A 17,221-nucleotide genomic window follows, 5' to 3' on the forward strand; every position below is an offset into this window, starting at 1 on the left:
TCTTCATTCAACGTGTTTTTTCTCTTTTGAATGTGTCAAACAACACCGACGTGTTATTTTGATTTTGAATAACAATCAGATCACAATCATACCTCTATACTTGAATTTCTAAATCGGCCACTGGTCGATGTACTATCAGGACCATTAAACTTGTCTGCAATGAAAACTAAATTTCATATCAACAGATTAAAAATTTCACTAAAAGTTCATTAAATTTGTTCAAAAGAAGTTACCTTGTGTTGCTTATCTAGAAGTCCACTCAAGGACCGACACATCTAATGGAACCCTCCTCCACAGTGATCAGAATCTCATGTATTTGCCGGCTTCTTATGAGCTCCACATCAAGAGGTTTACAGCTTCATTAGTTGGCGTCATCACAATCATATTGGGTAAGCATGCCATGTATGTGATGTCACATGTTGGTAATTATGAGTATCACAATCATATTGGATGAGTTTGCTCCTTTTATGCAAATGCATGGAAAAAGCAAAGTATAAGGATCAAAAGGAAAATAGCTGAGCAGGTAATGCCATCTTTCCTTGAGTTGCTACTGTTCTAAAACACAAGAAATAGGAAATATACATTGAACACTATGAACAATAAAGAACAAATGTTCTCCAACACAAAAGGTGATAAGGTACAGAGAAAGAAAGGGTAAAGAAACGAAAACTACATAAGGACAATGCTTTTCAACACAATAGAGATGATAAATACAAAGGAAGAAAGAGCTAATGGAATCAAAAGTTCACAGCATCTAAATTTGGCATTTTTTATACTGTGTAAAACCTTTCTAATAGGCTCATATATGCTCGTCTGTTTATCTACAAATTTACTTTTAAATCAATTAAGTGACATTACTATTGATCGATAGTACATAAGAGTATAAATTCAAGGCTTGAATTATACCAATATAAGAATTCTCATGTGCATACTATTGCACATAATGGATTATGGTCGGAACACAATGTCTCCATGTGAATCAGTCGTAAGTTGCCATAAATTTCTTTTTCATGCTCAGCCCACGTGGCACAATCAGAACATGCCACACGGCATGGCATGGCACTTGCCGTTCCATGCAAAGCATCACTTTGCATGAGCAAGCCACATATCATGCTTAAGTAGTGCCACATGTTGTGCATGCTCTAATCCGCATTCCTTGATTATGCATGGGTGCCATTAGCGTTGCCACAGCATGATTGTTTATAAAAAGGACTTACTTACCAGAGATAAAGTGTCACTGCAAGAAAAAATCTGTGTTTGCAAAAAGTACTATTAAAAGTATTGTTATTAACCCAATAACATTCGTTCAATGATAATATTTTAAAAATATTGTCGTTTATAGTAAAAATAATATTTTTGTAATATTTTAAAAGTATTATTATTATTTTTTAATAAAAATAACATTATTGCATTGATTTAAAAGTATTATTTTTTTTTATAAAGACTACATTTTTTAATTCATATGACTTCTTGAGGTGCCATATTTTTAAAGACAACGTTTATAAAGATTACATTTTTATATTATATCTTAAAGTGTCAGATTTTGTAGTTATTCTCATATAATTTCTCTCTCTTATTGAGTTCAGATATAATGTTCTTAGTTGCCATAATCTACCTAAATAAACATATTATTTATTATTTCAATATAATTCATATGTATATAATTAATTATTAATATAGTATAATTAGAATTGGTTTACAAAATCAAGTAATAACTATGTTTCTACTCATCATTTGTATATACCAATCTAATCAAGATTGATTAATTATATTATACACATCCCATTAAATGAACTAATCATTACAATATGAACTAATCATACTGTTAAGACTGTTAACACATAACATTCTTTTTCACGTTTGTTAATGCATAACATAACTTTCCATTAAAATAATACTATTTATTAAAATAATTCTATTACATGATTTTATTAATATGAGCTTAAAATTGTCCACGCATAGTAACAATGATAACAACTTAACTCTACTTTACAAGATAAACTAACACCACTCTCATTATGAAAAATACTAGTGCAGTGGGCAATGCTATCTCGTTCATGCCGGACTTGATGATGGTAGGATCAACCTTAAAATCATCCTTCAGATCCATATTTAGATCCATTTCTGAATCTTCCACACACTCTTCCAGACTCTCCTCGGATTCTTCATGATCTTCCTCCTCAGATTCTTCGGGATCATCTCTAGATCCTCTGCGGGATCCATTTCTAGATCCTTCTCAAATTCTTCAAGGTTTATTTCTGGATCCTTTTCAAATTCTTCAAGGTCCATTTCTGGATCCTTCTCAGATTCTGCGAGATCCATTTCTTCGGATCCTCTTCTGATTCTTTAGGATCTCATGCCAAATGAAGCAGATCCCTACATATCTCTGAATATGAGATGTGCTCTTCAGAGTGATCTAGTAGCTGGTATATTAAATCACGAAGATGTTCCAACAGTAACTCAATCAGAGCTCATCTTCTGTGTTCATCCAAGACTAGATACCCTTCTCGCTCGAGTTTCCAAAATATCTGATCGAGCCGACCAATAAGTCATTTGACTTCGTGATATGAGTCATATTCTAACTCCTTGATCTCCTTCTAAGGCTCATGTTGTCATTCATAGTGATTAATCATCATGTATATTGTTCATAGTATATAGAATTGAAAATAATGATGCCAGTACAAAACTGACAAACCAATAATAAAATCGGTCAAATTCAATACTTATATATACATAGAACAAATGTATACAGAATACATAAGGAAATAAGAAAAATAAATTTTCTTTATTTGGAGAGTTTCCAGTTGACTTATACACTGGATCCATCAATGGAAACTAGATCCTAAATCTTTTATTTTTATTAGAACTAATCTAATTGGGATATTCAATTATTTTTGTTTAATCTAAACTCATTTAATTAAATCATCATAATTGATCATTAAATCAATTAATAATTTGAACCAAAATTAAGATCTATTTGGACCAATCTAATTTCATTTAATATGGTTAACTTAAATGAACTAAACCCGTTAGGATTGGACTATTAATTAATTTTGTATATCCAAACTAATTGGAAAATTAAATCACAAAATTTAATTTTCAATTACCTAAAAATAATTTCAATTACTTTTTGCATGCTTGGAGAAAAAACAAAGCACAGAAAGTTTTTTTTTTTGTGTTCATGCAAAACTATCACGTTTCGTTTTTTTTTTTTTTAATTTCATTTTATTCAATTGTTTGAATTGATCAATTATTTATACCGTCAAAAATATTATAGCATCTTTTTCTCTACATTGATGAACATGTTGGTCACCAATCGCCGGCTTTTCAACACGGTAGCTATGGCACTCACCGGTCATGGACACCGGTTGCAAGCTTCTCATCAACGCTTGCGTCAGTTCCAATGACGGAGAGTAAATGACTCTGTCACTTTTTTCCTGAACAACTATACCGTAAATGCTGCGTTGCGATCGCCGATCACTGATCGTCGGAGAAATTTCTCCTCTGCAGAGCAAGCGCTTTGATACCATTGTTGCTTGTGATAAATTACGTTGTACGAAACGAAATGAATTTACAATGCTCGAAGAAGAGGAATTCGTAGACCGGAGAATATCACCGTTGTGTGCCAACGCCGATCACCACAAAGAAGAAGCTACTGTCTCAGAGAAAATCACCACGGAGGAACTTTCACCTTTTTCACAAACCAAAATCCACTCGTCGAATGTTCTTCTCTCTACCCTGATTGCTCTTGGACACATAGTTATATAGGAAGAAAGTATTGATTTGTAACTGATATTTTGATGGTCTTTCATTACAATAAACATTGAGGGAGATATAACGTTACAAATCTTCTATAACGTTTTGAATCTACAACGTTTCTAATCTGCCAACAGTCGCTACGACATTAGCAATCTGTGGCTTGGCTTCTACAAAAAAAGTATTAATCAAAACAATTATATGAAAAAATATCTGGAGCCTCTCCATGATGCTCCTAAGCTGTGGAATCCACGATGGTATCGAGAAATGATGGCATGCTAATAATTGATATGAAGAGGCATGGAGAGGCATATCTATAGTAATCCTTGCACCTTTGGAGATGTGGCGATACCAAAAGTCAAGATCGCCATATATTGTATGAGCAGACAAGGACAGAAGGCCGTGAGATTGCATGGAGTGGATAGAGTTTCACATGGTCTCAAAAACAAGGTTCTTGCTGAGGAGGTCGACCACAAGGTTCCATGCATAGGGTGAGTATTGATCGCTGAGATAGTGGGATCTCACCCAGTGGAAGAATGCGACGGCGGCATCCCACTTGGAGTAAGAGAGCTTGAACACGACCTCTACATCCTACAAGGAGATGTGGATGTCAACGTCATCGATGGCGCGATCGATGGAGGAAGGGTTGGGGGAGGCAAGGATCTCACAGAGGAAACGAGAGGAGGCTATATGAGGAGAAGGAGCAGAGGATGAGGAGGACGAGTTTCGGGGCGATGGTAGAGAATCATGATTAATTCGAAGGAGGAAGGGTTTTGAGGCAAAAGGGAAAGGGAGGCGAAGGGCTGTAGTAGAGAGGAAGGGTTTATGGGCAAAGTCACGAAGGGCGACAGTAGGGAGGAAGTGTTTCGGGGTGAAGTCGCAGATTAATTCGACAGTGCGAACATTGGGTTAAAAAAGTGCTAAAATTTTGACTTTTAGCACACATTTTACGTGGCGCACGTTAATATTTAATTTTAACCTACTTCTAACAGCACGCGTTAATATTTAACATTACTGACATCGTTCTTTTCCTACATGTCATCATTTGTAAATATATAATATTATTCATAGTGTACTTAATTGAGCGTATCATAAATACTATTATTAATGACCTACCACCCTAATTGTGTATCGTTGATGACATATTACGAAAAGTCAATTTATCGTAGTGCTGAATTTTACAAAATAGAGTTAACACATAATAATAAAAATTATAACTTTATGCATGTTCTAATGATAATAGTTAAATAATTGTCTGATCTCGATTTAGAAATCCAAATTAGTTTCTTAGTTGGATCAATTCCTAAATTTTTTCAAAGATGGGGGCACATCCTCATTGCTTTTTTTTCAGGACTTCTCTAAGACTTACCAATTTTACCTTTTATCAAACATCTAGTCCAATTGATATATTTAGGGTTCTTTTACTTTACGTCCGATCCCTTGATCCATCATAATTTACTTTGACTCAATGTCCAATTCTATTGAGCCATCTAGACTTATTCTACTTAATGTCTAATTATCTGTTAAGATTGTCATTGCGTAGCATCTGATATGCCTAACCTATCAGGGCTTTTTTGTTGAGTAACCACATTTAACAAATACATCAAATCTCAAGGACTTAACTTTAAACCCTTCCAATATTAAAACACAAGTTACTTTTTCCACAAATAATTATCCACTTTTGATAATCTGGTTAAAAATTAAAGTTAAGAAAAATATATAATAAAACTTTTCAAGTATTTGCAAAACTGCCATAGCTTCCATTGAAGTTTAAAAAATTCCAAATTAAAAAAATATTTTGAAATTTTAAACTCATATACTTTCCCTTTAACATACATTAAAATAGAAAAAAAATATGTTTTAAAAATCCTAAGGTTTTAAAAATGCCCTTAATTTTCAAGGTGAATTTTGAAAATACTTTTCAAAATACCTAACAAATTTTCTTTTAAAATCTTTAGCAATAATACTTTTTAAAAAACAAAATGTTTTAAAACATTTTCAAATACACAACTTTTTACAAGTATTTCCAAATAATTTTTGAAAATAAGTCGGAATATATTTTGAAACACAAATTTTTTCAAAGTAATTACAAGGTATCTTTGCAAAACAATCTTCAAAAATATTTTTAACAACAAACAAAGAAGAAATTTTGACAAATAAATAAGCAATTAAATACTTAAAAAGAAATGCACTTAATAAATAAAATGTTTGGATGTAATTATGCATGATTAGAAACAAGCATTTGTGATAAGCAAGAATATAGAAACTAAGATACTTCAAACATGCATATTCAAAGTATAGATTTAACCAAACATAAGCTAATATTAAAATTTTGTGGGGAATTTTCTTTCCAATAGATAGCTAATTTGAGAACGCAAGCGGTCAAAATGAGCATCCATGTGCTTTTCCTCGATTTATTTTAGTGTCCGATAAAAAATTTTCATAGAGTTCAACTGGTCAACTCAGGATAAGTCAGACCAAAGACTTAGATACCTAGTGCTAACTAAAAAAAATATTAAAATTTCGTCATGGAAACAAACTTAACTAAGAACAAAATAGGTTTCGTCAAACAAGCTACATCTAATCAAAAGATGATGGATGTTGCTCGTCGATATGCTAAGCTCGGAGAACACAGGGTCGGCTCAAGGCATAGACAATTAAAGTTTATGCCTAGGGCGCCTATTATATTGGGGCCCACAAATTTTACATATATATACATATATAAATTAAATATGAATATTAATTTAAAAACATATAAGTATGGATATTAAATATTTAAAATTATGGTTAAAATAAATTTTAGTTGAGATTTATTTTTATTGGTAATTTTAATTTTTTACTAGCTAAATTATATTAATTTTAAATTTTTTATAGATTAAATTTGGATCATTTTTATTTTTTTACTCGTGTTAGATTTAATTGATAATTTTAATTTTTTACTATTGAAATTAGATTTAATTGGTAGTTTTTTTATTTTTTATTAAAATTTAATTAGTAGTTTTAAATTTTTTAAAGATAAAAAATTAATTTATTAATCAAAATTAAATTTTGTTAATAAATTAAAAATATTTTTTTTGTTACACTTAATTGATATATATATATTTTTGATAAAAATACTTTTGAAAGTCAAAAACATATTCAATAATATAGTATTATTTCTTTCTTAAATTTTATTTTTCTTTCATTTTTTTTAATAATTCACCATCAATAATTTCTAGCTAAATATTTGTGGATAAATAAATTTTATTAATAATTTATCAAAGTTAAAATTGATAAAAAGGTAGAGTAGTTCACAAAGCTCCAGAGAGATTTCGAGGTATTTCGAGGCAGAGTCTATTATATGTAGTGACTATATCTAGTAATCGAACCTATTTCCTCTAGGTCATATACTAATATTACTATTGTATTGAGACTTTCCTTCCTTGAAGTTAAAAATGATTGATATCTTTTTTTTTAAAAAAAAAATTATAATTAAAATATATATTAATAGTATTACAATAATTTATTACTGTTTCTAAATTAGATAACATATAAAAAATATTTTTATTTTTTAAACTTTACTAATAATAAAAAAAATCAAGTTTGACATAAGATAAAGTTATTGCGGCAATTTACCAAAGGGCGCACGTAGAGATCTGAATTTACCAAAACACGTACCCTACTTTGATATTTACTAAAGAACGCACCTTTTTAAGTACACTTCCTATTTTACCCTTCTGACAATTTGACTTTTTATATCGTTTTTCTTTTCTCCATTATGTTTCTCTCTCTTCTCTTTTTTTTATCAGCATGCAGAAAAAAAAATGAATAACATTAGTCAATTTTTGAATAACATTTTAATACATTTGAAGAAACAAAAATAAACAATGAATAGCATATTTGAACTCCTTACAATTTTAGAAATCCACTGGAACAAAAATGAGTGTAATCGGAGTTCTCTAGGTCGATCAGTGGGTTTCGGTCAAAATTCACTGATGGACCTAGAGAGCTCCGATTGCACCCATTTCAATTTTTATGAATTTCTGAAAGTGTAAGGAGTTCTAATATGGTGTCCATTATTGATTTTGACTTTTTGATAGATGTTAACATGTAAAATAAAAGAATCGTCAAAAACACTCACGTTGGGCCCGATATGGAATCATATCAGGCCCGACATGGGCTTGATATGGAATCATATCAGGCCCAACGTGGACTTGATATGGAATAATATCAGGCCCACGTTGGGCCTGATATGAGTCCATATCAGACCCAACATATTTTTTTTTTACCGATTCTTTGATTTTATATATTAATATCTATGAAAAGCTAAAATAAATAATGGACATCATATTTGAGCTCCTTGCAACATCAGAAATCCATAGGAACTGAAATGAGTGCAATCGGAGCTCCCTAGGTCCATTAGTGAGTTTTGATCGAAACCCACTGATGGACCTAGAGAGCTCCGATTGCACCCATTTCAGTTTCTATGGATTTTTGATGTTGCAAGGAGTTCAAATATGGTGTCCATTATTTATTTTGGTTTTTCGTAGATGCTAATATATAAAATCAAAGAATCGACAAAAAAGCCCACGTTGGGCCTGATATGGACTAATATCAAGCCCAACGTGGGCCTGATATGAAATCATATCAGGCCCACATTGGGCTTGATATGAAATCATGTCAGGTCTAACTTGGACTTGATATGAAATCACATCAGGCCTGATATGATACGAAATCATTTTAGTTCCTATAGATTTATTACTTTGGAAGCTTGTGATCTTGGCATTGTCTAATTGCCCCTCACACACCTGGTGAGCTAACATCAGGTTGCAGAGTTCACTCAACAGCTTTCCTCTCATGTTGAACTATGAAACTATAAGTTGTCCTCAATCCCATGTTAACTACCTTGTTTGTTCAGTTTGTTTGCTAGAATTGTACTTTTTTTTTAGCTTGGGAGGTGGGACTATTCAAGTTCATAATATTCAGGTGCTAGGTGGCTGCTGATACATCCTCTTTCTTGTTGCCTTTTCTTTTTTTCCCCATTGAGCACATTTTTTGAGTTCCTATGAAATTAATGAATTGATTGTGGTAATTACTTGTTATGGGTCACTGTTCTTTCATTGTGTGATGACTCCATTGTATTCTGCTTATGCTAAAACAAATCTGTCAACATGTCCGTGTCACCCAATCCTCTCATTCTCATTATAAAACTCAAGTCTTAAGGTACATGTTGTGGTTGTCATACATCATTTTTTTGTATATGACGGTAGGATCTACTTCTTGTAAGATATCTTGAATGGAAACTTAAATTTGAAGACCATTGTCTACTGAACAAAGCAACACTTGAATCCATAAACAATTAAATAGATTGTTTGAGGTTAATAGGTTTGAGTACTTGAAACTGAATAGAACACTTGTATGAATGAAATGAGAGAGAAGGTTACTATTATGAAGATGAAAAGGGGCAAATGTCAACTGTTGGCTAAAAATGTTTGTTTTAAGTATTTTTTTAAAATTCATATCCAATGATTATGGAAACCATTAGGTTATGCATACGGATCCATGCTAAATGATATGAAGTTCATGAAAGACCATAATGTTGGGTCTTGTCATTTTAGATAGTGAAATCTCAATTCAGGTGCATTTGGCTGAGTAGAACACAGATCATTGTAGAAGAAGTTGCTTTCTCGAGAAGTTTGATTTCTACATCAAGCAGAGAGCTTGATGCTCAATATGTGATGTAAAATGATTTTTATTCATTAATATTCTCTTTAAATCATTTAGTCAGATTATCATCTATGCATTTTGATTTATCTTAATTATTTTCTTGGTAAGTTATCTTGTTTGGTTATAAAAGCTACATTTTGTATATGACACTTATGACAAAAACATCTTTGATTAATCTTGTTATGATATTTCTGATTTATGAAAGTTTAATTACCAGTCTAGATAATGTGTTCCACCGAGACATTTAATTTGGCATGAATATAGATTTCTCAAAAGTCTATGTAGTTAAGCTTACAAATACTCTATGAGAAGATTATGATGCACAATCATATTAAACTCAATAGAAGCTTGGTAATGACAAATTTAGGTCTATGCTAATGAATAAAGGAACCCTTCAGTGTGCTCGATTGACATGATCAGTACCATTTTATGAGTCTAGTTACTGTATGATATTTCTGTCTGTATGATAAAAGTGTCATCACCATGCATATTGCATTAGATGCTTTTCTTATTTGCCTGACATTTCTAGGCCTTGGTTTATGATTTCATATCAGGTCGACGTTGGGCTTGATATCTATTAATATATATTTATATCTATTAAAAGTCGAAATAAATAATGAACATCATATTTGAACTCCTTGCAACATCAGAAATCCATAGGAACTAAAATGAGTGCAATCAGAGCTCTCTAGGTCCATAAGTGGGTTTTGATCGAAATCCATCAATGGACCTAGGGAACTCCGATTGCACCCATTTCAGTTCCTATGGATTTATGATGTTGCAAGGAGTTCAAATATGATATCTATTATTTATTTCATCTTTTCATAGATGTTAATATATAAAATCAAAGAATCGGTAAAAAAAAGACATGTTGGGCCTGATATTATTCCATATCAGGTCCACGTTGTGCCTGATATGATTCCATATCAGGCCCAACGTGGGCGTTTTTGACGATTCTTTCATTTTGCATGTTAACATCTATCAAAAGTCAAAATCAATAATGGACACCATATTTGAACTTCTTGCAATTTCAGAAATCCATAGAAACTGAAATGGGTGCAATCGGAGCTCTCTAGGTCCATCAGTGGGGTTTGACCGAAACCTACTGATCGACCTAGAGAACTCCGATTACATTCATTTTAGTTCCAATGGATTTCTAAAATTGCAAGGAATTCAAATATGCTATTCATTGTTTATTTTTACTTCTTCAAATGTATTAAAATGTTATTCAAAAATTGACTAATGTTATTCATTTTTTTTTCTGCATGCTGATAAAAAAAAAGAAGAGAGAGAAGAGAGAGAAACGTAATGGAGAAAAGAAAAACGGTATAAAAAGTTAAATTGTCAGAAGGGTAAAATAGGAAGTGTACTTAAAAAGATGCGTTCTTTGATAAATATCAAAGTAGGGTACGCCTTTTAGTAAATTCAGATCTCTACATGCGCCTTTTGGTAAATTGCCGAAGCTATTGCTATGTGACCTAGTTAGTCATTGTTTCTAATTGTATAAATAATCATTGACAATATATGAAACTGTCCTTTTAAATTTTATTAACAAAATTAAATGTCGCCCCCGGGATATGGTTAAGTTGGTTAATACGGGATAGATATTGTTACAATGGGTAAGGTGTCGAATCTCGGTAAAGTCAAGAAAAATTCTCTCCCCATAGTGGCCAACTGCAACTTCCCGATTTACCTCCTCACAGATAATCGTAGAGTCGGTCGTGTTGGGCTGCTAGGGTGGCAAATTCCACCTTTTGCTATAACTAATAAAATTAAATATTTCTAATATTTATTTAAAAAATATTAAAAAAAATTTCTGTCTAGGATCTCAAGAATAGTTGAGACGGTCCTGGGGGAACATCCAACATCTCTTGACTCTTGTTGATGTTGGATCTTCTTCTCTTATTGCTCTGAGTGTCTAGAAGCGTTTATCTATCTGTTAAAATCTCTCCTTCTCTTGCCCTAAAAGAGCATATGGATCATCGAACTCAAGAAAGGCTACATATGCATAATCTGCTAGTAGTGGACTATCTTGTTGGTAATCAGCATTTCAATATATTATTTTGACACTTATATTTATTATTTTTATCTTTTCGTATGATTAATTATTAATTTATATCATATTTTACAAGTTATAATGTATTTAGGATTTTAATGTAATTTTTTATATATTTTTTAAATTTTTATTTAAGAATGCCCAACTTGTATTATAGGAAAGTGATCTGGATTGTTGATGAGATCTCGAGCATTCTGATTATCCATCTCGATCTAGAGCAATTTAGACCTTCGATAGAGATCTAGAGTTATACGTATCATTCATCCAAATCGAGAGTATATAGACCATCCATGGAGATCTATCACCATCAAAGTAACAAAGAGCCCTCATCCGTTGATCAAGATCCAAGACATCCAATGGTTCATTCTTCATCTAAGAACTGGATCCAAATCCAAGCATGCTCAATCCATCCCAGAAAGAAGGGAGCCCAACTTATGCAAAAAGCCCATTCTTAAAAACTCGATTTCACTTCCTAATGGATCCGGATCTACCTCTCTTCGTAACCCAAAATCCGGATTCTCAGCTCTTTGACTTCAATCCAGATCCATGAAGAAAACCCTAATGGATCCGGATTTCATCAGGCCAATCAAACCCGATTTTAACCTTCCCCTCCTATTCAATTTGGATTTAGGGTTCAGAGTTTAGGATTTAAAATTCAAAATTCAATCCGGATCATTAACGGCTTCCATCAAACCCGGAAAGCAATTGACGAAGAAACACAATCTTATCGGACATCATTCCCGGAGCTCTTTCTCCACTACATTCGACGCCGCCATTTCATCCCATCGGCCGGCGGTTGATCCCTCCTCCATCCACTGCCGGCCGGCCACTCATCCCCTCATCTTCTTCTCCTCAAGCCTCCACCACATCCCCTTTCCCTCACCGTCTCCTTCTTACACACACAGCGCCCCCGTCCATCGCAGGTTTCATCCCACCGCCGGATCTTCTTCCTTCCATCTTCTTCTCGGATTAGAGGAGGAGCAGTCCCCTCCATAGTCACCAGCCTTCTGCCTCGGATTAGAGGGAGAAGTTCCATCCATCTCCGGCCTTCCACCACTCCACCGGCAGCCCCCCTCTTCCTCGGATTAGAGAGAGAGGTTCCACCCATCTCCGGTGACTTCCACTTCCTTCGGCATCAACCTTCTCCCTCGGATTAGAGGGAAAACTTCCATCCATCTCCGACGGCATTCATCCGAGCTGAAACGGATTAGGGAGAGCTCAGCTTCATCACCAAGTTCCGTAATTAGGAGGCTTGGTCCATTCTCCATCTTTCCGATCGAGGGAGAAGATCCGTCCGGGGCTTGAGTTTAGTTCTTTTGCATTGGTTTATCACTTGTTATGTGTTGGTTCTTGTTTGTCTTAAATGTTAGTACTCTCAGGATGGTCTAGTGATTGACATATGAGTTGTTATCATTATAAAATTTCGGGTTCAAATCTTGATAAAATTGAGGTAAATATCTTTTATGTGCTAGTCACTATTTTCAAGGCTAGTAGCTGCCGATGATTTATCTCCTCCGTATTGATCTTAGGACGAATTGATGGGAGCGCTGGGGTGAACGTATTTGTTTATTGCTATCATTATTTATCTTAAATGTTGATGGTTGATTGATTGTATTGGATTTTCCTCCCATATTTAGAATTATATGTGCTTTGCTTAATTTCAATCGCGCTGTGTTCGATGGAATGTCTCTTTCATTAGTTAGGATTTAATTTTGTATTTTTTTTGTTTAAATTCTTGTAATGCTTTGTTAGTATGTTTCCATTATTTTTGTGTTTTCATTTGGGTGTAATTAAGTTAGAATATATTAGGTTTCGTTGCATACTCAGTTATGTTAATTGCTTTATTTTATGTTGTCATTAATTTCTTTGTAATTCTAATTTAGATTAGATTAAGTTTTCATTATGTGCATTGTTTTTATTATTATGTTTAGTTCCAAATCCAAACTCTCATTTAAAACATCAAAATCGTAAACAATAAATCAATTCTAAGAATTATCATCTTATCTTTATTTTCATTGAAAAATGATCTGAATCAACCCTATACTACATTAGCATAGAAAGGTTCAATATTTAATAGAGTTGATACCATATCATGGCAATACAGTTTATCAAAATGGCATCATTGTTGGAAAATGTTAGTGGTGTTTGATAATGTATGATTGTTTTTCTATTTTTTCATATAAAAATAAAACATTGTTCGGTGCCTTGATTTTCTTATATCTATGTTTTTTGTATTATATATATACCCTGTCTTTTGATTTTATTTGTTGGTATAAGACCAAGAAAATTCTATTCTAAGCAATCCCTATTCTTAGCAATGTGGAGGCTTTTATTACGAGGATTGTATTTCCGGGCAATGTGAAATCAGTAATATAATGGTGGAGTTTATTTCCCTTTTCAAATAGGTAGTGATGAACCAACTTCAACAACGGAATAGGCAACTAGGACAAGCAATGAGCATCAGTTGTACATGTGGTAGTCTAACTCATCCAACCGATTAATGCCCCATCTTATACCCCGATGATGGTTATTTCTTCACTAATCAAAGAACAAAAATAAAAATTTTTACTATCAAGTCTCAGTGTTACCAACACCAGCGTCAAGATGTGTATGATTCAACTGCTAGTATTTATATTTATGATTGGGGAGTTCATGCAACTCAGTACTATCAACCCCAATAGATTCCAAAGCAGCATGATTACTTTTAATCCCAGCAATAAGATAAGTATAATTTATTGTCAAATACCTATAATTATGGTTGGATGGATTATTCAGATTTTAGGTATGGGAGTGCGCACAAATAAATTCTTGGGCAACATCAATATTATCAATCTCAACAACTAGATGTGTATAATTCACTTTCATGTTCCTATATCCCTGATTGGAGATACCATCAAAATTTCATATATAGGGGCACACAACAACAAAGTGATCAACTTTTTTTAGCATATCAGAGTCCACTAACATTCCAAGACTACAGTGAACAAGCTCTTGATCAATACAGGAACTGAAAGAGTGTATGACCTAATCGTGCAATAGAAGGGGCATGAATATCCCATTTTTGGAAACTTCTTTTAACAATAACAAATAAAGATGCAGCAGAAAAATAAATATGAAAAAATGACTCAGAAGATTACTTGATTCGCATTCCAACGACTGCTAATGCAAGACCCATGATCTCTTAGACCATTTCAGATAGACAATTTACTAAAATCCTCCTTATGAAAACTTTCAGTAAGGAGAGAAATCATTACAAGATGTAAGGGATAATAATAACATTATCGACCCCCTCTCCTTGAACCAAACTGATGTGTGTATTTCATATCTAATTTTTAGTATTGTTTTACATACATTTTGTTTCATCATGTGGGTGTATAATTTCATCTCATTTTTATTATTTTTACTCATTTTGTTTGGAGATATACTCTTTGCATTTTTGGATTTATAGAATACGAAATTGAAGCTAAATTGAAGCTAAAAGCCTTGGAACGTAAATTTAAAGCAAGGAACAGGCTCTGGCTGCATCCCATGACACAGGTATGTTCCTCCAACCGAAGTTAGATGACAAACGAAGCAACCACAAGGTTCCAGGACTTGACATGGGATGGTCGTGCCCCAGGCACAGTCATGCCCTATTCTACCGCATATTAGTTTTGCTTAAAGCCTAACTTTTCCAGGTTGCGCCACCTGGCACGATCTAGCTTTGCACAATGGCACAACCGTGTTTGACCCCCAGAATTTTACCAATTGGAATGTCACGATCGTGGCTTGGTGGTGGTGCCTCGCTAATTTTGGAATCATGCAACTGTTTTTGTCAGTTTTAAGGGCTATAAAATTCCCTAATAGACTTGTTTGGGGGAGAAGGTGCTTCCCCATGATAGAAACCCTAGGAGAACAGTTTCCAAGAAGTCGTCAAAGTTTCCGTCCACCGTAGAACTTGGAAATTCTTTCGAAGACACTGACAACATCATGACTAAGCTTTCTCTTCTCTTTTCTCTTTGATTTGAGTTGTAGGATGACTTCTTCTTTATCTTTTCGTTATAACTCCATCTCCATATAGTAGAACTTATAATTCTAGAATGAAGGAGTAACTTGATTGACTTGTTGACGCTTGTTTATCTATTTATTCATCTTTTCTTATTGTATGATATATTTATCCATGATCTGGCTTTATTGCACATACATAATTATGATACTAACCGTACATTTTTACATCGGGAAGGACTGAAAGATGAACCCAACTCTCTAACCTATAAAGCCTTAGACGTGAGGAGTTATTCACAAAAGTAGTCCAAACCTCATAAGGGCATCATTGGCTATCATGGAGCCTTACCCCGATTATGTATCATGAAGTAGGGGATAACATCTAGAGGACCGTAGGATATCATGATAGGAGTCTCATTGAAAAAGCGGTCGCTTTAGTAAGGCTAACTTGAAAGTAACGTCCCATTTGGATAGGCATGTCAGTATAATTTCAAAAGTTTATACTAGTTACCTCAGAATAGGCCACATGCATGCGGATAAATATTAAAGTAAGAGAGTAAATAGTATTTAGGGAGTCAATAGTCATCATGGTGAAGTCGAAATTCTAAAATTACTCTCCAAGATTATGTTTCTCCTTAGACTTCTTGTGTTTTCTAGATTCATTTTCTTTCTTTCTCATCTCTTGTGGTTTTCAATTGTTTAGATAATTTGCTTTGTGATTCTAACTGATACTCATTGCTGGGATGTTTCAAGATCGATATTAATTAGATGGTGAATTGATTATTTTGGATTTTTCCCTTCTTTCCTTTTTTATCTCCTTCCTTTTCTGACCTTTTTTTTTTTTTTTTCTTTAGGCGATTAGAGTTTCCTTTTATGCTCAAGTATAACAAATCAAGAGATCTTCTTCTTGCTAATTCTGAAATTGACAAGGCCTTCCATAAGACAAAACCTATAAAGACAATTAGAGGAGCAACCACAAGCAAAATCCACCATGACCGACAATAAGAACAAACCGTTGAAGAACTACGCCACCCCTAGTGCCAAAGGCCTAAGGTCTAGCATCAAGAGGCCTTCGATCAATGCTGGCTACTTTGAGTTGAAGCCTGCATTGATACATATGGTCTAGCGGAACCAATTTGGAAGAGCACTCATGGAAGATCCTAATATGCACTTGGAGGTATTCTTAGAAATTTATACAACTCTGAAAATATAATGGTGTCATTGCAAATGCAATTAGGTTACTCCTATTCTCTTTCTTGTTGAGGGATAAGGCAAAGGCTTGACTCCATTCACTTCCGTTTGACAACATCTCCACGTGGGATCAATGTGAACATTGGTTCCTTGACAAGTTCTTTCCTCTGAGCAAGACAACCGACCTGAGACATCTCATCACGAGCTTCATGTAGAAAGACAAAGAATCATTATTCGAGGTGTGGGACCAATTCAAGGGATTATTGCAATAATGCCCACATCATGGACTAGAAAAGTGATTGATCATTCATACCTTCTATAACAAAATCTCTTATGCGAACAAAGGTATCCCTAGACTCTACAACTAGTGGAACACTGATGAACAAGAGACTAGATGAAACTAAAGAGATCAAAGAGAGCGTGACACTCAAACACCACCAATGGACCTCTGGATGAGGTAACCTCATGAAGGCCACATGTAAGTATGACGCTAATACACTCGATCTGATTGTAGTAAAAATGGGTGCA

At 33.7% G+C, this 17,221-nt stretch overlaps 1 non-coding gene across 1 annotated transcript; it reads right to left on the reverse strand.

Moving 5' to 3' along the window:
* Positions 1-16,875: 16,875 nt before the first annotated feature.
* On the reverse strand, positions 16,876-16,982 carry LOC121993351. Its single transcript, XR_006115211.1, has one exon. It is a non-coding gene; the product is annotated as a small nucleolar RNA R71 (small nucleolar RNA).
* Between the last annotated feature and the right edge of the window lie 239 nt (positions 16,983-17,221).

This window comes from Zingiber officinale, chromosome 6B (genome assembly GCF_018446385.1).
Source record: "Zingiber officinale cultivar Zhangliang chromosome 6B, Zo_v1.1, whole genome shotgun sequence".
NCBI classification, from domain to species: domain Eukaryota; kingdom Viridiplantae; phylum Streptophyta; class Magnoliopsida; order Zingiberales; family Zingiberaceae; genus Zingiber; species Zingiber officinale.